This window comes from Choloepus didactylus, chromosome X (genome assembly GCF_015220235.1).
Source record: "Choloepus didactylus isolate mChoDid1 chromosome X, mChoDid1.pri, whole genome shotgun sequence".
Classification (NCBI taxonomy): domain Eukaryota; kingdom Metazoa; phylum Chordata; class Mammalia; order Pilosa; family Megalonychidae; genus Choloepus; species Choloepus didactylus.
This window is the reverse complement of record NC_051334.1, coordinates 52,352,507-52,378,230: the sequence shown is the minus strand read 5'-3', so window position 1 is coordinate 52,378,230 and position 25,724 is coordinate 52,352,507. Positions and strand designations below refer to the sequence as shown.

General features: G+C 38.8%; 1 protein-coding gene and 1 pseudogene across 2 annotated transcripts in view; one reads left to right on the top strand and one right to left on the bottom strand.

Annotated features, from left to right (window-relative positions):
• The window catches only part of SHROOM4 (shroom family member 4), a 274,039-nt gene that overhangs the window by 174,820 nt on the left and 73,495 nt on the right, over nucleotides 1-25,724 (top strand). The window lies entirely within an intron of this gene.
• LOC119522672 lies at nucleotides 3,017-3,567 on the bottom strand (annotated as a pseudogene).

The following is a 25,724-nucleotide window of genomic DNA, read 5'->3' as shown; positions in this document are numbered from 1 at the left end:
TAGCTGTCTCACCCCTAGACTGTATCAGATTTTCTTCCCCTAAACCAGATACTCTGTTTTCCTCTATGTAGAACTGTTTATACAATATTGTAACCACCTGTTTGTCTGTTCCCCCTGTAAATTTTGGGCACAGTCCAAGTTATCTATCCTTGTATCTCCAGCATAGCCATAGTTCCTAGCAGAGTTACATATACAGTATGCATTGAATATCTAATTGAATTGAATGAAAGTGTGCCAGAAAATGGCAGTAAGGGTCATTGGAGCAATAATTAGAGGCTGAGAATCCAAGGGGTTTTAGGTTGTCAATCTTCCAAATACTTGAAAGTTAAGATGGTGGGTTAAGTGAAGGGAAGAAATATGAGTCAAATTTACATTCAAGGTTACTTGCTTAAGAGACTGAATGAAGTTACAGGAGCTCGCATTCTGTTCTGAGTACCTACTGTGTACTGAGCATAGGACTAGGTACATTATATACAGTATAACTAAAAAGGAAGTAAAATAATGAACTTAGTTTTGGACATGTTTTGGACATGTGGACTTTGGGCAGTTGTAAATGTGGTTCTGGGATGCAGGAGAGAAATAAGGACTCAGTAATTAGATTTAGAGTTATTTGGATAGACAGTAGTTGAAGCCATTGGGGTGCATAGGATCTTCCAGGAAGGATAGTATAGAGAAGGGAAGACGAGCAGAGACAAGATCCTTGAGGACATATATTTAAGAGCTATGCACAGGGAGAGGAACCTTTCATTCATTCATGTTACAAATATTTACCAGGGTCATACGGTGTGATATATGGAACCTCATCAAAATGTATGCCTCAAAGGATTTTATCATGAAAGTAAAATGAAACCTAAACAATGGAAGAAAATATTTGGAAACAACATATTCCATAAAGGTTCTTTTTTTAATTAGAGAAGTTGTAGGTTTACAGAAAAATCATGCATAAAATGCAGCGTTCCCATATACCACCATATGATTAATCACCTTACATTAATGTGGAACATTTATTACAATTCATGAAAGAACATTTTTATAATTGTACTATTAACTATAGTCCATCATTTACAATAGGGGTGATTCTCTGTTTCTATTGTGCAATTCCATTGATTTTTTTAAAAATTTTTTATTCTACTAACATATATACAACCTAAAATTTCCCCATTTAACCACATTCAATGTATAATTCAGTGATATCACTTATGTTCACAAGCTGTGCTTCCATCATCACCATCCATTACCAAAACTTTTCTGTTGTCCCAAGTAGAAACTCTGTACATTTTAAGTCTCAACTCCCTATTCCCTACCCCCACTCCATCCCCTGGTAACCTATATTCTAAACTGTATGAGTTTGCTTATTCTAATTATTTCATATCAGTGAAGTCATACAATATTTGTTCTTTTGTGTCTGGCTTATTTCACTCAACATGATGCTTTCAAGTATCGTCCATATCACTGCATGAATCAGAATTTCATTCCCTTTTACAGCTGAATAATAGTCCATCATTTGTGTGTGTTCCGGTTTGCTAATGCTGTCAGAATGCAAAACACCAGAAATGGATTGGCTTTTATAAAAGGGGTTTTATTTGGTTACACAGTTATAGTCTTAAGGCCATCAAGTGTCCAAGGTAAGGCATGAGCAATCAGATACCTTCACTGGAGGATGGCCAATGGTGTCTGGAAAACCTGTGTTAGCCGGGAAGGCACATGGCTGGCGTCTGCTCTGGAGTTCTGGTTTCAAAATGGTTTTCTCCCATGACGTTCCTCTCTAGGCTGCAGCAGCAAGCTCCTTCTGTCTGAGCTCTTACATAGTGCTCTAATAAACTAATCAAGGCCCAGGCTGAATGGGTGGGGTCACACCTCCATGGAAATTATCACCTACTGTTGGGTGGGTCACATTTCCTTGGAAACAACCTAATTCAAAGGTTCCAACTTAATCAACACTAATAAGTCTGCCTCCACAAGATTGCATCAAAGAACATGGCTTTTTCTGGGGGACATCATAATATATATAAACCGGTACAATATGTATATACCATATTTTATTTATGCATTCATTGGTTTATGGACACTTGGGTTGCTGCCATTTTTTGGTACTTGTGTATATTACCATAATGAATATTGATGTGCAAATATCTTTTCAAGTCCCTGCTTTCAAATCCTTTGGGGATATACCTAGAAGTGGGGTTCTCAGGTCATATGGTATGACTTGATACTAATTCTGTAATTAGTTTCTGAGGAACAAGCAAATTGTCTTCCACAGTGGCTGCACCAGTTTACATTCCCACCAAAATGATTGTTTTCCTATTTCTCCACATCCTTGTAATTTTCTGCTTCTTTTTCAGTAGTAGCCATTCTAGTGGGTGTGAGGTGGTATCTCATTGTGTTTTTTTCTGTATTAGAGAATTGTGGGTTTACAGAACAATCATGCCTAAAATTCAGGGTTCACATATACCATCCAACCAGCAACACCTTGCGTTATTGTAGAACATTTATTACAATTAATGATAGCACATTTTTATAATTGTACTACTAATTAAATTCCATGGTTTAGCTTAGAGTTCACTGTTTAATAGATTCAATGCAATCCCAATCAAAATTCCAACAGCCTTCTTTGCAGACATGGAAAAGCCAATCATCAAATTTATGTGAAAGGGTAAGGGGCCAGGAATAGCTAAAACCATCTTGACAAAGAAGAATGATTTTGGGGGACTCACACTTCCCAAACTTGAAACTTATTAGAAAGCCACAGTAATCAAAACAGTATGGTACTGGCACAAGGACAGACTTATACACCAATAGAATTGAATTAAGAGCTGAGAAATCAACCCTCACATTTATGACCAACTGATTTGGGGGGAGGGTACCAAATTACTTTATTTGAAGGAAAGGTACAAATGAAAGAACTTAGTGAATGTGGATACAACTTACAGAAAAGGTAAAGGTAAACCCAACACACAGACACTGCCATGGTGACAACCGAAATCACTGCGTGGTTCTGGGGAAGCTGGTATAAGGCTTAGCTCTCATCATCACTGTTTCCCAGAGTGTGCTTGTCAAAGAAATACTCTGTCAAGCTAGAATCTTGGGCCCCCACTTGCACAAGTTGGTTACATAGTCATCCAATTCTTTGATGGACTCCACCTGCTTATTCAGGTTATGTGTCTCAATGAAGTCACACAAGTGGGAGTCGTTTTTGTCAGTGACCAGTTTGTGAAATTCTGGTAGTGACTGATTCACCCTCTTTTCCCAATATAATGCATACTCCATTGCATTCAGCCCACTCTTCCAATTGTCTTATTTTGGTTTCTTAATATCCTGAAGGAAGATTCTGCCACCTCATTTGTTCTACAGCTTCATAAGTTTCTCAGCGTTTTCCCTGTCATTATGAGATTGGTGAAGAAAATACTTGGCTTGGTTCTTCAGCGCCACATCATCACAGTCAAAGTAGTAAGACATTGACAGGTAGATGTAGTAGGCATAGAGCTCCAGGTTGATCTGGTGGTTGATGGCAGCCTCTGAGTCCTGGTTGTAGTCCTGGCACAGCTGCGACAGGGACGTGGTCATCATGGCAGGTGACTGAGGAGAGGAGGCGGTGGCTGCTTGGTGCTGATGCAGTGGTAGAGGACTGCTTGGAGTGGCTGGCCTATGGGAGCAAGCACCAGATTTCATTCAAGCACTGCTGAAGCAGGAAACAATGGTGACTCTCCACAAATATGTCTGCCTCCAACTGACAAGGGTACAAAGACCACTCAATTAGGAAAGAATAATCTCCTCAACAAATGGTGCTGGGAAAACTAGATCTCCATTTTAAAAAAAAAAAAAAAGGAGGACCTCTACCTCACACCATATACAAAAATTAACTAATAAGATCTGTATTAATTAGGGTTCTCTAGGGAAACAGAATCAACAAGAGATATCTGTAAATGTAAGATTTTATAAAAGTGTCTCATGCAACTGTGGGTATGCACGAGTCCAAATTCCATAGGGCAGGCAGTGAACTGGCAACTCTGATGAATGTGTTCGATGAAATCCTTAGGCAGCGAACTGGCAACTCTGATGAAGGTGTTCGATGAACTCCTCAGGCAGTGAATTGGCAACTCCAATGAAAGTGTTCGATGAACTCAGGCAGTGAACTGCAACTCTGATGAAGGTATTTGATGAACTCCTCAGGAAACGCTTTGCTGGTTAGCCGAAGAAGTAAAGGTCCTCTCTCTCTCTTCCATAAAAGTCTTCAACTGATTGGATTAAATACAGCTGATTGAATTCTCTCATTGCAGAAGACATGCCCTTCATTGATGTAATCAGTCACAGCTGTAGTCCATTGATGATTTAATAAACCAGCCTTCTGGTTTATTAACCAGCCACAAATGTCCTTGCAGTAATGGTTAGGACACTGCTTGCTTGACCAGACACCTGGACATCATCACTTGGCAAGTTGACACATAAACCTAACCATCACAAGATCTAAGAGCTAGAACTGTCAAACTCCTTGAGGAAAATGTAGGGAGGCATCTTCAGGACCTTGTGTTAGGCGGTGGTTTCTTAGACTTTACACCCAAGGCACAAGCAACAAAAGAAAGAAAAGTTAATTGGGACCTAATCAAAATTTAAAACTTTGGGTCCTCAAAGGACTTTATCATGAAAGTAAAATAACAACCTACACAATAGTAGAAAATATTTGGAAACCATATATCTGATAAAAGGATTAGTATCCAGAGTATATAAAGAAACCCTTCAACTTAACAACAAAAAGACAAACAACCCAGTTTTAAAAATGGGGAAAAGACTTGAACAGAGATCTCTCCAAAGAAGATATACAAAATGGACAGAAAGGACATGAAAAGATGCTCAACATCATTAACCTTCAGAGAAATGCAAATAAAAGTCATAATGAATACCATTTCACATCCATGTTAGAATGACTGCTACTAAAAAATGGAAAATAAGTGTTGGAGAGGATGCAGAAAAATAGGAACACTCATTCATTGCTAGTGGAAATGTTAAATGGTGCAGCCAATGTGGAAGACAGTTTGGTGGCTCCTCAAAAAGCTAAGTATAGAACTACCATATGACCCAGCCATCCCACTACTAGATATATACCCAAAAGAATAGAAAGAAGGGAATTGAACAGACATTTGCACAACTATGTTCACAGAGGCAGTATTCACAAATGCCAAAAAATGGAAGCAATCCAAGTGTCCATCAGACAATGAATAGATAAATAAAATGTGTTGTATACATACAATGGAATATTATTCAGCTGAAAAAAAGGAATGAAGTCCTGATTCACAGGTACCTCAAACTCAATGTGTTTCTAAACTCCTGATTTTCTCCCTCCTCCAAAAACAAAACCCCCATCTTCGTCTCTTGTTCTTGATCTCATTTAATGGTCCTAGACCCTAAAGTAGGACTCTGAGAAGCATCTTGATACCATCTTTCTTTTAGTTTCCCACTTAACCTTTATCTAATCAGTTACCAAATCCTGTTGATTCTACCTCAAATTTGTCTTCTTTAAGATCTCATTCTTTAGCCTTCTTGAACACCTCAAACATTCCCTGAACATTCCTCTCATGACTATTTGCATTTGCAGATATTGTTCCTTCTACCTGAAATATTCTTCCACCTCTTTTTACCTGGTAATCCCCTACTCATTGTTAAAGGTCCCAACTATATATCACCAAGTTTCCTTATTCCCATGGGACAGCTAATGATTCTCTCAGTGCATTTACCAACTCTCAACATAATTATCAGTTTAGGTATCTCTTTTCCCTAGTAAACTATGAGCTCCTTGAATGCAGGGCCTGTGTTTTAATCCTCTTTAAAGTCCCAAAATCTAACAAATAAGATTCCATGGTAAAGATTAATGGAAGAATGAATGATGTAACCTACATCCTTGTGTAAAGCCCTACTCTGATTATCCTAATGCTAGACCTATTGGGTAAAAATAGGACTTTCACATTCTATATCTCCCTTGACTTTGTTAGAATCAGCAATATTCTAATCTGTCTTTGCTTTACCTCACTTTATTGCACCATTGTCACCTCATTGTATTTTTAAAATACATATTTATATTTTACTTTAGTAGCATATACACAACCTAAAATTTCACCTTTAAACCACATTCAGATACATAATTCAGTAGTATTAATTGCATTCACAATGTTATGCTACCATCACTATAATCTTTTACCATAGCTTTTCCATCACCCCAAACAGAAATTCTGTACCAATTAAGAATTAACTTCCCATTCTCTATCCCCACCCCAACCCCCGATAAACTGTATTCTAGTTTCTGACTATGAATTTGCTTACTCTAATTATTTCATATGCGTGAGATCATATAATATTTGTCCTATTGCATCTGGTGTAATTCACTCAACATGATGTCTTCAAGGTTCATTCATGTTGTCATATGTACCAGCACTTCATTATTTTTCACAGCTGCATAATATTCCATTATATACATATGCTGCATTTAGCTTATTCATTCATCAGTTGATGAACGCTTGGGTTGCCTCATAGTTTTTATTTTGAAAAAAGTTTTCCTTGACTTTTGGTTTAGTGGCCCTTTTAACTTTTTAATTTTGAGATAATTGTGGACTCCCATGGAGTTGTAAGAAATATTACAGAGAGGCCTCATGTACCCTTAACCTAGTTTCTTCCAAAGGTAACATCTTGCAAAACTATAGTACAATATCACAACCATTATACTGACATTGATACAGTCAAGATAGAGATCATTCCCATTACCAAAAGGATTATTTGCCTTGCCCTTTTATAGTTTTTATAGTTTTTAAATCATTTTTATAATTTCTTATACTTTATTATTAATTTTATAGTTTTTATAATTTTTATAATAGTTTTTATAATTTTCATAGTTTTTTTTATAGTTTCCTCCCATGCCACCATCTCCTTAACTCCTGCCAACCATTAATCTGTTATCAATTATTATAATTTTGTCCTTTCAATTGTGTCACACAAATGAAATCATACAGTATATAATCTTTTGGGATTGACTTTTTCACTCAGCATAATTCCTTTTTATTGCTGAGCAATATTCCATGGTATGGATATACTGCAGTTTGTTAAAATATTCACCTATTGAAGGACCACTGAGTTGTTTCCAGGTTTTGGCTTTCACAAATAAAAGCTGCTATAGACATTCATGTACAGGTTTTTGCATGAATGTATTTTCATTTATCTATGATAAATGCCCAGGAGTGCAGTTGCTGGGTTGAAGGCTAATTGCATTTTTAGTTTTCTAAGAAACTGCCAAAGTGTTTTCCAGGGTGGCTGTACCATTTTGTATTCCCTGCAGCAATGTGTGAGTCAGTTGCTCCCCATCCTCACCCAGTACTTGGTATTCTCACTATTTTTTTTTTTTTTTAGTCACTCTGATAGGTGTTTAGTGATATCTCATTGTGATTTTCATTTGCATTTATGTAATAACTAATGATGTTGAACATCCTTTCATGTGCTTATTTGCCATCCATATATCCTTTTTGGTGAAATGTCTTTTGCCCATTTTCTAATTGGATTGTTTGTGAGTGTTTTTGTGGTTGAATCTTGAGAATTCTTTACATATTCTATATAGAAGTCCTTTGTCAGATCATGTGGTTTGCAAATATTTTCTCCCAGGATGTAGCTTGTCCTATTCTCTTAACAGTGTCTTCTGCAGAGCACATTTTAAAATTTTGATGTGGTCCAATTCGTCAATTTTCCTTTGATGGATTGTGCTTTTGGTGTCAAGTCTAAGAACTCTTTGCCTAGCCCTAGGTCCCAAAAATGTTCTCTTATGTTTTTTCCTAAAAGGTTCATAGTTTTCCATTTGACATTTAAGTCCATGATCCATTTTTAGTTATTTTGTGTGTGCAAGTATGAGGCTTAGGTTGAGGTTCACTTTTTTTGCCTATTGTTACATCACCATTTGTTGAAAAGGCTATGCTTTCTACCTTGAATTGCTTTTGCAACATTGTCAGAATAGGTTGGGCATATTTGTGTAGGTCTATTTCTGGGTTTTCTATTATGTTCCACTGATCTATGTGTCCAACCCTTCATCAATACCACACTTTCTTCATTACTGTCTTGAAATCACAAAGACTGATTCCTTACACTTTATTCTTCCTTTTCAAAATTGTTTTAGCTATTCCAGGCACTTCACCTTTTTAGAATAATTGTGTCTATATCAACAAAAAATTCTTGCTCGGATTTTGATAGGAATTGTGTTAAATCTGTATATGAATTTGGGTTACAATTGAAATCTTTACTATGTTGAGTCTTCCAATCCATAACTACAGTGTGTCTTTCCATTTATTTAACACTTCTTTCATTTCTTTCATTAGCATTGTGTTGTTTTCAGAATACCCATCCTGTACATGTTCTGTAAGATTTATTTATTATTTTCTTTGAGAGGATTTTTTTTCATTTTTTTCATTCATGTTTATAATTGTGCATTGAAGCATTTTTATGATGGCCACTTTGTCAGATAATTCGAACATTTCTGTCATCTTGGTGTTGGCATCTATTGATTATCATTTTTCATTCAGTTTGAGATTTTCCTGGTTCTTGGTATGATGAGTGATTTTCAATTGAAATATGGGCATTTGAGGTATTATGTTATGAGACTCTGGATGGTATTTAACCTTTCTGTTTTATCTGGCTTCCTCTGACACCACTTTAGTAGGGGAAAGGAGGCCATTGCTTCATTAATGCCAGGTGGAGGCAGAAGTTCAGGTTCCCCACTGGGCCTCTGTTGATGCCCAAAGAGGGGAGCTCTTTTTTACTGCTGGGCAAGGGTGGAAGTTCCAGTTCCCCACTAGGCCTCTACTGATACTTCCCTGAATGGGAGGAGTAAGTGCTTCATTGATGGTCTCCATATGTTCTCTACTGACACCATGGGGAAGTGTGTATGTAGCCTCTTTACTGTTGGACAGTATGAAAGTTCTGAATCTGACTCTCCACTAAGCCTTCTCTGATACCACCCCAGCATGGAGATGGAGTGGTTCCTTGTTATTGTCAGGTGGGGGGTAAAGTCCAGGATCCCCATGTAGTTGCCACTGACACAGCGAGAAAGGGAGGACTCTTTACTGCCTTGCAGGGATGAAAGGTCCAGCTCCCTTTTCAGTCTTCTCTGACACCATCCTGGATTGGAGACAGAGGTGCAACGTTGGGGCACCTTGTTAGAGCCCAGGAAGTGTGGAAATCTAGGCTGTCCATTCAGACTTTGTTGTCATGAGTGGGGATGGGGCCACAGTTTTTCTGTGGTATTTGGTTTGAATAGAGTGTTTATTGTCTAAAAGTTTTCTGTCTTGCTATGCTGCCCTTCTCCTGATCCTCTGTCTTTTGTTGGGACTTATTTTGTCTGTGCCCATTGGTGTTTCTAGGTTGCTTCTTTTTTCAGCTCCAAGCCTTGGCTATGTAAGGCAAAAATAATAATAAAAAAAAAATCAGATCACTCACCACTGTGTCATTCCTTGGATCTTAAGGTCCCTAGCCAGTCTGCCTTCTTAATGTAATAGAAGTCTTCTTCCATTACATTAAGACTCTTCTAATTGCATTGTGTTTTGCTGTTGAGTTTTGAGATTTATTTACATATTCTAGATACTAGTCCTTTGCTAGACATGTGTTTTTCAAATAGTTTCTCCTAATGAGGCAGCAGCCCCCTTCCCCTGCCAAAGAAAGCCAGAAGTCTTTTTATATTTGTTATACAAATAATGACCGGGATTTTTAGTTGTACTTAGTGGGAGAAACATGGAAAAATTTATCTACTCCATCTTCCCAGAAGTGGAAATCTCAATAATGTTTTGACCCTCCCATCCTGATATTTTTAAGCATTACCTCTTCATACTTTTAGTAATTCAAAATCTAATGCCCTTATTAAAACAGCTAAACAATGCAGACCTTAAGCATCAGAGCTATTTCTTTTTTGAGTAAATGTTCTAATTAAATAAATATGTGAATCTTGAAGATGTTGGGGTATACCTCCCCAGTCCTTATTACTTAACTTCTTCAAACCCAGTCTTAGACTTGGGTCTTGATGAGTATGCCAATCCTGAATCTTACTTGCAAGTGTCAAAATTCCTTCTGGGGGTTTATCCCTGAACTGACAGCTTTCTGGATTTCATGCTGGTTTCTATTTTGAGTGAAAGCTCCAATCTAGCAAAAGTGCATTAATTGCTTTTCGGCTAACCAAAGGGAAAGCATGGGTTGGCCATTCTTTCATTTTTAGCATTGTTCAGCTAAAAATGATTATGTCTCAGGCTCCTAATGCAAAGATATACTCTTCCTTTTTTTCCTGTGATGAGGGTGCAGAATATCCTTTAATTTTCTAAAGTATAAAGTTAATGTATGTCTTTGAATAGTATTTGAGAAGTTATACAGTGTAAGTTTCATTTCCAGGGGAAAGAATGGAATATCACTTGCCCTTCTCTTTCTCTTAGATATGAAAACTGTTTCATTTAAATTGACACACAGTAAAGGTTATGTATCTGAAGGTGACCTTCAAAAAGAGATTTCTTAAAGAATCAGAAGTTGTTCTAACAGAATGGAACATTTTGAACAAAAATTAAAAAGTAGTTTGGGTACATTCATTGTTTTGAGGTTAGAGAATTTTTCTCTTATGATATTCTTTTTTTTCCTGTGATTCTTTGCTACTCTGTACTTCCTGGAAAAAGCTTGGAGTTGAACAAGGGGAAGTTTAAAGATGAATGGAAGAGGGCACTCATGAAGTGATAGAGTATGGCTGATTTCCTATATGTGGTCCAGAATTATTATTATGATGAATACCACAGAAGAGGAAGAATTGCTAGAAGCCCCTTGCATGGCACACTAAATTACTTGTAAATACCAAAGATTTTCTTGTCCCTTCCCAGTTGCTCATCAGGGTAAATACTTGCAATGGCCATTGGTTTGCCACAGCTGGACTGGCAAAGTAGCTATGTGTTATTTGTGTATTATACTCCAGGATCTGAGTAGCTTGCTTGGCCTGGGACCTTACGAGATCATGAAAATACAATAATGATGGCACCTTATATCTTTTGAATTCTCATCACAGTTCTACAAGATAGGTATTATTTGAGGAAACCATTCAGAAGGGATACATCACTTGTCTAAGGCCAAATAGCTAGTAAGCATGAGAACTGGTATTCAAATCCAGTCTCTGTGTGTGACTCCAGAACCCATCTCTTTTCCCTGAATCTACACTGCTGAGTTTGAGAGAATTTCAGCTATTGGGACTGTTACAGCTGTACAGCTTACTGAGATAATTTTGTATCAATCTTCTGCCCAATAGTTGATTTGAAATTGTTAAAACCAGGAAGGGATGAACTAAGAGATGAACTAGTTCTCCTTAAGGATTTGGATCCAGGCTGAAGAGTTCTTCCAAGGTGCCTTCCACCTAAGTCTGAGGAGGCTCAGCCATGATTATTTTCATATTGAATAGATACTCTGTAAATGTTAGTTCATCCCTCTATCCAGCACTTACTATGGGTCATAGACAGAACTAGCATCTGTCATTTAATCATCATGGGACTCTTGTGGAGTATAGGGACAAATGTTTACCCATATTACAGATGAGGAGTATTTTAGTTTCCTAGGCTGCTTAAGCAAATACCATGCAAAGGGATGACTTAAACTATGGATATTTATTAGCTCACAAGTTTTCTTAGAGCAGTTTTAGGTTTATAGAAAAATTGAGCAGAAAGTACAGACAGTTTCCGTATACTCCCTCTCTCCTCTCTACAGTTTCCCCTATTATTAACATCATGTATTACTCAGTGTGGTACACTTGTTACAGTTGAAGAACCAATACTGATACATTATTATTAACTATTGTCCATAGTTTATATTAGAGTTCACTTTTTGTGTTGTACAGTGTATGGGTTTTGACAAATGTATAATGTCATGTATTCACCATTATAGTATATGCAGAAAAGTCTCACTGTCCTAAAAAATCCCCTATACTCCACCTGTTCAGATCTTTTTCCCATTTTTTAAATGCAATTAGATTGAGATATACTCACACACCATATAATCCATTCAAAGTATATGTGCCGGTTTGAATGTATTATGCCCGCCAGAAAAAGCCATATTCTTTGATGCAGTCTTGTGGGGCAGACATTTTGGTGCTGATAAGATTTGCATGGAAATGCGCCCCACCCAACTGTAGGTGATAACTCTGATGAGATAATTTCCATGGAGGCGTGGCCCCACCCATTCAGGATGGGCCTTGATCAGTGGAGCCATATAAATAAGCAGACGGACAGAGGGAACTCAGTGCAGCTGTGAGTGATGTTTTGGAGAGGAGCTACCCAAGAGGGACTCTTTGAAGAATGCACAGGAGCTGCAGATGAGAGACAGTTTGAGGATGGCTGTTGAAAGCAGACTTTTGCTCCAGAGAAGCTAAGAGAGGAAAAACACTCCAAGAGCAACTAAGAGTGACATTTTTGAGGAACTGCAGCCTAGAGAGGAACGTCCCAGGAGAAAGCCATTTTGAAACCAGAAATTTGGAGCAGACGCCAGCCACGTGCCTTCCCAGCTAACAGAGGTTTTCTGGACACCACTGGCCATCCTCCAGTGAAGGCACCCTATTGTTGATGACTTACCTTGGACACTTTATGGCCTTAAGACTGTAACTTTGTAACCAAATAAACCCCCTTTATAAAAGCCGACCCATTTCTGGTGTTTTGCATTCTGGCAGCATTAGCAAACTAGAACAGATTTTGGTACCAGAGAAGTGGGGTGCTTTTGCTGCTGAGTTTGCAAATACCAAACATGTTGGGATGGCTTTTTAAATGGATAAGGGTAAGATTCTGGAAGAACTGTGAGGAGCTTGATAGAAAAGGCCTAAACTACTTTGAAGAGACTATTTGTGTAAATATGGACTCTAAAGATACTTCTGATGAGGACTTGAACAGAAATGATGAATGTCTTGTTGCAAACTGGAAGAAAGGAGATCCTTGTTTTAAAGTGGCAGAGAATTTGGCAAAATTGAGTCCTGGTGTCAGATGGAAGGAAGAATTTGAAAGCGACAACCTGGAATACTTAGCTGAGGAGATCTCCAGACTATGTGTGGAGAATGTACCCTGGCTTCTCCTTGCAGCTTATAGTAAAATGCGAGCAGAGAGAGACAAATTTAGAACTGAACTCTTGGGTTCAAAGAAACCAGAAGCTGATGGCTTGGAAAATTACAGGCTTCCAGGGAGTGGAATCCCAGAAGCTACAGCCCAATGTGAGGATGTAACCAAACATGGAACTCAGCCACCATTTCAGTAGAAGCCAAGATTGGAAAAGGAGCTAAGCAGAAAGGATTTCTGGAAAGTCCTATTGTCTGACGGCTTTGACCCCTGTGTGCTTCATGTGAAGCCAACAGAATTTTTGCGAGCTCTTTATAGACAGAGCTGTTGCTGGTCTGGACGGCAGGAGACAGACAAGGAACAAATTGAAGGAAAAATTTCTTCAAAGACAGAGCCATGGAGGTTGAGGTCTGGAGTCAAGAGGTCTCGGGCTGGGAGAGCGGAGTAGCCCACATGCATGGAAAGGGTGAGTTTGCCCTGGAGGTCGAGTGCGGACCTTCTGCCTCAATGCTCAGGAAATGTTCTGCCATCCCAAACCCCAAAGAGGGTGACGCACATTACCAGGGAATTGGGGAGAGCCTGGCTGCCACCACACTGTTCTGAAGGGGTTGAGCATGTTCCCTGGAGATGGAAGGGAATCTGGGAGCTGCCCCAATGTTTGAGGAGGGTGGGGCCGAGAAGGTGGTCTCCCCAATGTGTGGATATGTTGGAGCACTCACCCAAGTGTTTGGAGAGGAAAGGGCTGCTGAAAAGGCCCTTAGGAAGGGTTAGACTCCCGCTCTCTCAAGCCCCAAAGATGCAACATCGTTCTGTTAATGACTCTCAGAGTTTGAAATCTAATGGAGTTTGTCCTGCAGGTTTTAGGAACTGTTTTGGTCCTGTGAACCCTGTTTTCCTTTCAGTTTCTCCTTATGGCAATGGGAATGTTTATCCTATGAATGTCCCTCCTTTGTATATTGGAAGCACATAACTTGTTCTAAGTTCACAGATCCACAGCTAAAGGAAAATTATGCCTTGGGACTGACCACGCCTATAATTGATTTTGATGGGATCTTGTACTTACCTATTGTTACTGAAATGAGAAAAAGTTTTTGTGATATTGTGATGGGATGAACGTATTTTGTATTTGGAAAGAATGTGTTTTTCTGGGGTCCAGGGGGTGGAATGTGCTGGTTTGAATGTATTATGTCCCCCAGAAAAAGCCATATTCTTTGGTGCAGTCTTGTGGGGCAGACGTTTTGGTGCTGATTAGATTTGCATGGAAATACGCCCCACCCAACTGTAGGTGATAACTCTGATGAGATATTTCCATGGAGGCGTGGCCCCACCCATTCAGGGTGGGCCTTGATCAGTGGAGCCATATAAATGAGCTGACGGGCAGAGGGAACTCAGTGCAGCTGAGAGTGAACTTTTGAAGAGGAGCTACAGCCAAGAGGGACTCTGAAGAAAGCACAGGAGCTGCAGATGAGACAGTTTGAAGACAGCCATTGAAAGCAGACTCTTGCTCCGGAGAAGCTAAGAGAGGACAAATACCCCAAGTGCAACTAAGAGTGACATTCTTGAGGAACTGCAGCCTAGAGAGGCTTTCCTGGAGAAAGCTATTTTGAAACCAGAACTTTGGAGCAGACGCCAGCCACGTGCCTCCCCAGCTAACAGAGGTTTTCCGGACACCATGGGCCATCCTCCAGTGAAGGTACCCGATTGCTGATGTGTTACCTTGGACACTTTATGGCCTTAAGACTGTAACTGTGTAACCAAATAAACCCCCTTTATAAAAGCTGATCCATTTCTGGTGTTTTGCATTCCAGCAGCATTAGCAAACTAGAACAGTATACAATCAATGGCACAGCATATCGTGTAGTTGTGCATTCATTCCCATGATCTATTTCCCCGCATTTTTGTTACTCCAAAATAAAGAAAAAAATATTTAAAAATAGGAAAAGAACTAAAAAAGAACACCCGAATCATCCCAAACCCCTTATGCCCCCATATTAATTATATATTTTTGCCAGTATTTTATTACTCATCTCTACATACACTGGTTAAAGGTGACAGTCAGTCTCCAGGTTTTCACTAATCACATGGTCACACGATAAAAGCTATATAGTTATACAGTTGTCATCAAGAATCAAATCTACTTGATTACTGTTCAGCAGATTCATATATTTCCTTCTAGCTATTCAAATACACTAGAAACTAAGAAATATCTATATAATGCATAAGAGTAACCTCCAGATTGACCTCCAGACTCTATTTGAGATCTCTTAGCCACTGAAACTTTATTTTGTTTCATTTCTTTCCCCCCTTTTGGTCAAGAAGGCTTTCTCAATCCCACAATGCCAGGGCTAGGCTCATCCCTGGGAGTCTTGTCCCTCATTGTCAAGGAGACTTATACCCCTGGGAGTCATGTCCCACATAGTGGGGAGGGTAGTGAGTTTATTTGCAGAGTTGCCTGAGAGAAAGAGGCCATATCTGAGCAACAAAAGAGGCTTTCTGGGGGTGACTCTTAGGCATAATTATAAGTAGGCTTAGCTTCTGCTTTGCAAGAATAAGTTTCATAAGGGCAAGCCTCAAGATCAAGGGCTTGAGTTATTAAGTTGGGATTTCCTAATGCTTGCAGGAATATCAGGAATTCCCCAGGTGAGGAAGTTTAATATTTCCACATCTTTCCCTAGTCCCTCAAGGTGACTTTGCAAATATTTTTCTCTTTTCTGCACAGAGTACTCTGGGGTGCATCAGGGTGTCATATTAACCTATACAGAGTAAAAAGATCTCATTCCCCATTTTAGATTCCATGCAACCCTGTTGTTTAAATAAACTGACTGTACAGGTTACATTAGAAAGCTGACTGCAGAGAATATAAATTTTGTACCAAATAAACATCTCTTAAATAACAGTCAAAACTCAGGAGTAGATGTGTGTGCCGGTTTGGATGTATTATGTCCCCCAAAATGCCATGTTCTTTAATGCAATTTTGTGGGAGATGATGTATTAGTGTTGATTAGGTTGGAATCTTTGGATTAGTCTGTTTCCGTGGAGATGTGACCCACCCAACTGTGGGTAATACCTTTGATTAGATTATTTCCATGGAGGTGTTGCCCTGCCCATGCAGTGTGAGTCTTGATTAGTTTACTGGAGCACCAGATAAAAGTTCAGACAGAAGGACCTTAGCCGAGATAGACATTTTGGAGATGGCCATTGAAAGTAGACTTTTGCTAGTCCAGAGTTTGCCTGGGAGAAACTAAGAAAATACCCCCAGATGCCTAGAAAGAAACGTCCTGGGAGAAAGCCATTTTGAAACCATAACCCCAGAGCAGATGCCAGCCATGTGCCTTCCCAGCTACAGAGGTTTGCTGGACGCCATCAGTGTTCTTCAGTGAAGGTACTCGATTGTTGATGCCTTTGGATGCTTTTATGGCCTTAGGACTACAACTTTGTAAACAAATAAACCCCCTTTATAAAAGCCAAACCATTTCTGGTGTTTTGCATAATGGCAGCATTAGCAAACAGGAACAATGTGACTGCTGTAATAGCTTACAATCTATGAACCTTTACAGCAAGCCTCATTGAACATTCCACACTCCTGCATCATCGATTGCCCAATCTCTGTCCAGATTCTATTGCGTGGAACCTATGCTTTCGATTCAGTTCTTAGCATTTTCTCATTTTAGTTAGTTTATATTAGTAAGGCCTTACAATATTTGTCCTTTCATTTCTGGCTTATTACAGGCAACATAATGTCCTCAAGATTCATTCATCTAGTTGCGTGCCTCACTACTTCATTCCTTCTTGCAGCTGTTCAATATACCATTGTATGGATATACCACACTTCCTCCTTCTGTTTACCTGATGTTCCCTTAGGCCACCTGCATTCATTGCAAATCAGGAATACTGCTGCCATAAGCACCAGTGTGTTAATGTCTGTTCGTGTCCCTGCTTTCAGTTCTTCCGAGCATATAGAGCATATACCAAATAATGGGATTGCAGGAACATACGGCAACCCTATACTTAGCCTCCTGTGGAACCACCACACTGTCCTCCATAGGGGCTGCACCATTCTACTTCCCTACCAAAAGTGAATAGGTATATCTGTCTCCACATCTTCCCAGCACTTGTATCTTTCTGTTTATTTTTTAAACAGTTTTTTTTTCATACCATGCAATCCATCCTGAGTGTCCAATCAATAGGCAAAGCTGTCACATAATTATGCTTTTACCACCACAATCTATATGAGAACATTTCCAGTTCTTCTGCACAAGAAGAAGTAACTCATGGTTTTGAGGCTAAAAGAAAGTCCAAAGCAAGGTGATGCTTTCTTCCTAAAGACTAGCATTCTGGAGCTGGCTGCCAGTGATCCTTGGTCCTTCCTTGGCACCTCTGTCACATGGCAATGCACATGGCAGCCTCTCCTATCCTCTCCATTCTCTCTGGGTTCTGTTGAATTTCAGCTTCTGCCTGCTCCCTGTGGCTTTTCTCTCTGTCTGAATTTCACTCTGCTTATAAAGGACTCCAGTAATAGAATTAAGACTCATGCTGATTGAGTCTTAACTGAAGTAGCCTCATCAAAAGATCCTACTTACAATAGGTTCATGCCCACAGGAATGGGACTACGTTTAAGAACATGCTTTTCTGGGGTACATACAGCTCAAAACTACCACAATGTGATTGAGGTACAAAGAAATGAAGTAACTTACAGGTCAAGTGTCTCAGCCAGGTCTGTCTGACTCCATATCTAGTTTTCTCTATGTATCACCTCAGTTGGTTCCTACATACCTTTCTGCTTGTTATAGTAATATTTTCAGAGATTTGAATATTTTATTTGATTTGGTCTGAAATCCTTGTATGAATTTTTAAATCCTTAGGGTATACATGTTTTCTCCCTTGCCTCACCCTGTGAGAGGGATCCTGAACAGTAACCTTGTCCGCCAGTAGACCCCAGAGCAAAAGAAAGTATAAATTGGTCTAACAGGATAATTTAATCTTTCTCAGCCACCCAAACTTTGCCTTCTCTTTGAATGCTTGCTAGTTTCAGCAGAAGAATAAATGGTGTTAGTGGGCTCTTAAAGGGATGAGGATTAAGGCTCTAGGTATGGGTCTGCTTGCAACTGAATTGATTGTTGTTGGTTCCTTACATTGAGACCACCAGGAGCCATCTGTTGGATGAACGCATCTGTTTTTCTGATCTGAAGCTAGACAAGTCTTAGTCAGAGGGTACATGTCACTTTATTCTGCATTCCTCCTGTTTCTTTAGGGGTGTACTATGTCTAACAAAGCATGCATTTGGAGAAAATGAAAAAATGTTCTTAATCTAGTTTTTCTCTCAATAGATATAAATTACCCCTGAAGTGAGTGTATGTATTTTAGACCAAGTTGACACCTCATTATGTGTAGATTATTGCACTTTTGGAACAACATCTCCCTTAAGTGATGTATCTACTATGTGTCATAATAATTAATTTGTTTTATGACTGTGTGTTCTATTTTTGGGCATCTTTAATTGGGAGATAAATTCTGGTAGATTAGTTTTTGGAGTTTCTAAATAATAAATCATAAATACCAATAAAATATAACATCTAAAATGTGTATATTTGGGAGTCAATTATATGTTGATTAACCTTATGTGCTTTTGCCATAATTCTCACTATTGTCATTTCCCCTTGCTGTCAAACAACAATTCATTTTTGAAACATAAGATGCATAATTATGAATGTTAATAGAGCACACTGCTGCATTTCATCTCCCTTTGCATTATGGCACAAGTTTTCTCTGGGGACACAAAGATGCCTTTCTTTCATTATTCATAGTAACTGTAATTAGACACTCACTTTAGATATAAATATATTCATTATTTACCTATTTTGTTAATCAGAAATTTACTTACATCTAAACTAGAAAAAACAATGTCTATAATTCAAATAAGAACCACGGGGCTCCACTTAAAACATAAAAATGAAAGAAAGGAATCCATGTTGTGAAGGATAGAGCAATGGACTTGGGAGGTTTAAATGCAGGGTTGATTACTCAGTGGAAATAGTGGAAATACTGGGAAATTCTTTGAAATCTATCATAGTATTGTATTTATGGGTAATTCAGGGTTAAAATTCCCACCTGACAGGGATTTGGTAACAAATAAATAGGAACTTCATGTAAAAGTGCCTGGACAGTACCTGATACATGGTACATATCCAATAAATGTGTACTGTTTTTAATATGGCATCTGAAAATTCAAAAGACAATAGGCATTTTCCAAAAATTAATTTACCAAAGATCTCTTTAATTAGCAAGTTCTCATGATTTAATAGACTTTTTGAGTGCTTAGCATGTGCATAGCCATGCATTCAACAGAAGGAGTTAGCTCTAGCCCTGCAATCTAGTTGAAGGAGATAAGACAGATGGGTAAAATGGTTGAGCAAGGAAGTAGGGTGATACCAGCAGCAAGTAATTTTGAATATTTGAAGAAGAAAAGATCACAATGAGCTGGCAAAATGAGGGGGAGCTTGGCCTAATTCCCAAATGGTGTGCCGGAAGGCATAAAGAGAGGACAGGGAGAAATGTAGGTTTGGGGAACATTAAGGCGGTCCATCCAATGTAAGATTTATGTAGGGGGATCAGTGAGATAAATTTGAACGAATTTTAAATTTAAATTTGAAGGCCCATAAAAGCAAGGTAAAGAACTTAAACTTTAGTTAATAGGCAATGGAGAACCATTGCAGGATTGTTGATAGATGAATAATGATGAAATTGGTGTTTGGGGGAAAATTGGGGGGGGTTGTACTAGATGTAGGGAAGTCATGTGACATGATTGCTTACATAGAGTAGGGAGTGGTGATAGTAGGAATAAGCAAAACAAAACAAAACAAAACAGTAAGGGGAGATATTTCAAATCCCTGACTTAGTGAATGATTCAATATAAAGGCTGAAGATGAGGAGTAAATGATGGCTACAAGACTTTTAAGGGTTGAAAACAAACTATCTAAATAAAACAAAAAGATGAACTAGAGAGAGCCAGGTTTGGTGTCAATGTTTGCTTGTTTGTTTGTTTTTAGTTTCAGGTGATTGACAGGATATTTAGGGATTTAACTGGCTGAGAAGAGTAATAAGGGGAAAGGGGACTAGTCCTGTTGAAACATATGATAAAACCACAGTAATTAAAACAGTTCTGTACTAGCACATGAATAGGCAGCTGGAGACACAGGTAGAACTAATGTTTTGCTTAGGTGAGAAATCAGTATTAGAGATAGTCATAGACCCATAAAATGCTTTTTCTAATCTGAACTAATCTTAATTCCACATAAATATCTTCACTTGGTCCCTTTCATCCTATCAACTTCATTTGCCCTTAACCTTTATCCTCCTCCAACTACCAATCTCTTTTAATTCACAGCCAACCTTCTTAGACTCTTGAAATGTATTCTTATGCTCATTATCTCCATGTTCTCACCTCTTATTTCCTCACTGCAGTCCAGTTTCTGTCCTTACCACTGCCATAACACTCTTCTCTGTATATTTCCAAGATGAATTATTGTCCTCCAGATTGAGAAATAATCAAAGGAGCATCTTTCCTTCTCCTTTTCCATTGGGACATTTTTCAATGGCAGTTTTTCATCAGTGCAGTACAGTGGAAGGATCATAGTATTGGAGCATGGTAGAACTAGTGTCAAATAATGTATTAGCTGGATGATCTTTAGCAAGGTATTTGATCATAGTTTCCTCATCTGTAAAATAGGGACAATGATATCTGCCATATAGATTTATGTGAGGCTTAAATAAGTAGATTGTGTAAAACACTTTAGACATAGTAGTTGCTCAAAAAATATTAGTTTCTTTCTCCGTTGCAGCATTAGGCACTGTTGAGCACTTCTTTCTAGAAATTTCTTTCTTTGATTACCATAACACCTCTTTCTCCTGGTTTTCCTCTTAATTCTCTTCAGCTCTTTTTCCCTAATTTGTGTCTTAACCAGTGTTATGCACTACAACAGAGGTTCTCAAACTTGACTGTGCATCAGAATCCCCTGGAAAGTTTGTTAAAGCATGGATTGCTGACAGCCCCTCTACCCCCTACTCCTGAGTTTCTGATTCAGTAGGTCTGGGTCAAGGCCTTACTCTGAGAACCACTAATCTAGAGTTCTGTCTCAGGATTCTCTTCTCATTCTATGAACCTTTCATGAGAGGCTTCAGTTACACTAATGACTCTAATTTTTAATCCAGAGAAAACCACACTCCTAGATTCCAGATTATTATTTTCAACTGCACATTAGACTTCCCCACCAGGATGTCTCTCAGGCACATCATAATCCAACACAATGAGCTGATTCTAAAGTACATATGGAAATATAAATCTGTATAATTAGTAAGGAAAAGGCTGAGAAGAGTAATAAGGGGAAAGGGGACTAGTCCTGTTGAAATATATGATAAAACCACAGTAATTAAAACAGTTCTGTACTAGCACATGAATAGACAGATTAATGGACCATAACTGAGTCTATAAATTGACCCAAAGACATAGTTTAGTATATAATTTTTAGAAGATGATTTTATCTTGAAATATAAAAGGTATTTCTAAGCAAGGCACAAAACCCTGAAGCCATAAAGTAGAAAAGTATGTAATTTGACTACACAAAAGTTAAAATATACAGCACCACAAGAAATTAATAAACAAAATCCAAAGACAACAAAATTGGGAAAAGGTTTAACCACTTATATGACAAAGGGCTGGTTCCCTTAATATATAAAGAGCTCTTTAAATCACTAAAGAAAATACCAACAAAACCTTATGTTAGAGAAAAAAGGACCTGAATGGGCAGTTCAGGAAAAAAAAATAGTTGGATTATAAAAAGTAAATGAAAAGATGCTCAACAAGACTCATAATTAAAGACATAATAGATTAATTTAAGCAACAAGATACAACTTCCACCTCTCAGAATGGCAAAAATCAAGGCATTTCTTTGGCAAAGATGTAGAGAAACAAGCCCTCTTATACCTTGCTACCTTGGACCAGCAGCATCTGCATCAACTGAAAGCTTGTTAGAAATACAGACTCTCAGGCCCCACCCTACTGAATCATAATCTGCATTTTAGTGAGATCCCCAAACAACCTGCATGCACATGGAAGTTTGAATAGCACTGCTCTAATATATTGTTGGTGGAACTGTAAATTAGCATAACCTCTTTGGATTTTAGGTAGACTTTATCACAATTAAACATGCATATGCTCTTTGACACAAAGTTCCACTTGTAGAAATTTATCTGACAGATACAATCGTGTGTGGGTGTGAAGATGTATACAAGAACATTCACTACAGCATCAATTTGCAAAAGATGAGAAACAACCTCAGTACCCATCAGTTGAGTAAAGATTAAACAAAGCATGAAAAATATTCACACAGTGAAATACTATGCAGCTATTAAAAATTTGTGAAAAAGTGTGTGCAGATGTGAAATGATCTTTGAGATATATTGTTAAACACAGAAACAGAGGTTCCACACAGTATGTATAGTAGGCTTTTTTGTGTCTTACTATTATAATACCCATTTTACAGATAGTATAGGTGAGGCCAAATGTGAAATAACTAATCCAAGGCCACACAGTTAGAATTGGTGGATTCAAATCCAGGCAGTGTGGCTACAGAGCTTGGGCTTTAACACTGTGCTCTACTGCTGCTCAAGGATAAACCAGAAACTTTTAACAGTGGTTTCTCCTGGAGTGTGAGGGACTTATTTCTCATTGTATATGCCTTTGTACTGTTTAAATGGTTTGCCTTATGCAAGTATTACTTTAAAAAAGAATAAAGAAGAAATACTTAAAAATCAACTTGTCCAAAATGGAACTAACCCCTCTCTTCACTCCTTCTGTTGGTGTTGGTGACAGGCTGCATCATTTACTAAGGTGTGAAATCTGCTAGATGCTCTGGACTCCTCCCTCTGCTTTACCTCTCACATCTGTCCAATCAGGCACCAAGACTTACTGGTTCTACCTCCTAGATTAGACTATTCTCAAATCTGCTTCTCCACTGTATCCCTGAATCATAGGTTGCTTGGACTATAGCATTCATTTCCTAACTGGTCCACCTGCCTCTTCTCTCCCTACATACTGCTAACAAATACATCTTTCCAAAATGCGAATTTGGTCTTGCCATTCCCATGCTTAAAATCCTTCACTGGCTCTCCAGTGCCTGTGAGAAAACTCCAAACTCATTATCATGGCAACCTAGACTTTCTGTGTTCTGGCCCAGTTTACCTGTCTAGTCTTACCTCCCACCATTCCCTCCTCACACATCCTACCCATTTTTTTTCTCACATTTCCTTGAATGCTATTACTTCTACACAAGTACCTTTCATCTGGGTCAGTTCCTATCCCTCTTCCAAGACCAGACCTCAAGCATAACCTCCGTTATGTAGATTTTCCTAGCTGCAGGCTGTTGGTAGATGTTGTATATTCTGTACCAGGCAGATTAGGTTATCCTAAAGTCCCATGGTCTCTCTGTGTCCCATATCAAAGCACTCCTGCTTGAATGCTGTGCATTCATATTCCTTGTGACTCCCCAACATAGATGGAGACCCTGTTGCCTGCTTCTTAGATATCCCCCATGGCTAGCTCGGGGTCTTCTTTTCCCCAGGTCCTACCCCCAGTCCTCCAATACTCTTCTTGGTCACCTGGAATTTCTGGGAAACTTTTCCCATTATTCTCAGTTTTAGATTTCATTACCCTCCTCCATCCTTCTGCCTGTACATGTAGGTTAGTGTAGTGGTTAAGAAACATGGGCTCTGGAGCCATGCTGCCTGACATTGAATACCATTTCTGTCACTTTTTAGTTACAGGATCTGGGGCAACTTACTCATCCTCTCCACAAGTCTGTTTTCCCCTCTGTAAAATGGGGATGACAGTAGTATCACCTGCCTCATAGGGTTGTTATGAGGATTAAATTTTTTAATCTTTTTAAAACATAGTAAGCACTAAGCATTTGTGAAATAAAAATTTCTAAAGTATAAGTTGGGGAATTTTCCCAAATTTGTATAAGAGGCAAGCCCTTTTCTCCTTTGGGGCTCTTTTCTACTAAAGGTAGTTCATTAATATTAGGAACAAGTGTACATTAGACAGGAAGAATCCCACCGCTTTGCAAGTTTCCTGTAATTCTGGTTTGTTTCCCTAACTGGGCAGATTGAAAGCTTCTTGAGGGCAAGGACCAAATTGCAGACATTTTAGACTCCATGGCACCTACTAGACTCGGGGTTTATTCCCAACACTCTTAAAATTAAATACATAGTTCTTACCATGACCTACTTACCTGACCCCTGGTTACTTCTCCGACCATATTTCCTGCCCCAATTTGTCTTGCTTATTCCAGTTCAGCCACTTTGGCTTTCATGCTATTCTTGGGCCACGGCAAGCTGTTCCTGTCAACATTGTCTTGTTGATCCCTCTACCTGGAAGATTCTTCTCTGAGATATTCTCATGGCTCTATCCCTGACATCATTTAGGTCACTGCTCAAATGTCACTTCCTAACAGAGGCCTTTCCTGATCACACTCTAAAATAGCACTGGCCCCTACCCCACCACCCCCTGTCAGTCTAACCCCTTATCCTGATTCCTCTTTCTTCATAGCACCTGGCATTTATTTACTGAGTTCAGCCCCATGAGGACTGAGGTCTTGTCTTTTTTGTTCATTGCTTTGTCCCTAGCACCTTGAACAGTGCTTGCTTGGCTCTCAATAACTAATAAATGAATGGATGAATAAATCAATGACTTAAATAAATGAAAATTTAATACTAGTACCCATGCAGGAGGTTAAATACAATAAACTGTTGACCCCCAGAGTTTTGAATACTTTATATTTATTAATTATTTTCATTCCATAATTCTGTTTTTCAGCATTAGCGTTTTCAAATTAAACCTATATCTATGTATGTTTTTTCTTTTAATTTACAAACCTCACCTTGATGAAATTTAAAATCCATTTTAATTCAAGTTAAATTTTCAAAAATAACTGATTTGTCTCCTCCATCCCAAGGGGAAGGAATTTGTATGATTAAGTGCCCGTGTGTATGTGTGTGTGTGTGTGCGTGTGTGTGACACAGAGAAAGAAAGAATGGTTGCCAGCAGTGAGGAAATCGGATGGGGAATGGGTATTCAGAAGTCGGGAGTAAGGAAGTCCCTGTTCCCCAGAAGGAAAATAACTTTATTTCAACTGCTGTATTTTTTTCTAAATTTGTATTCCAAATCCTCTTTAAAAACAACAACTAAAAACCAAGGAAATGAAAAGCTTCATGAACTAGAGTTTTGTTTAAGTAAATACTCAGATCAGGTGATTTCTCATGGGCTCGTGCGGAACATCATGGAACCAAGTGAAAGCCTTTATGAAGAGAGACTTCCTAAGGGGTGGTAGATATATGGCAGCTGCTCACCAGCTCATATCTCCCACTGACAAGGGCAGCTGTGACCTGGGATTTATCCTGTTGGTTCTGGGACCTTCCTGATCATGAAGTATGTTCCCGCCCCTGGAGCCCAAGTATTTTTCAAGCAGCTGCCCTCTGTTATGTACATAGCCACTGACAGTTGAAGGGAGGCTCCCAGCCTGCCTTGGAAGACAAGACCCCACACAAGTCAAAGCAGCAGGAGCCAGCAGCAGTATTTTAAAGAAACCATTGGAAAAT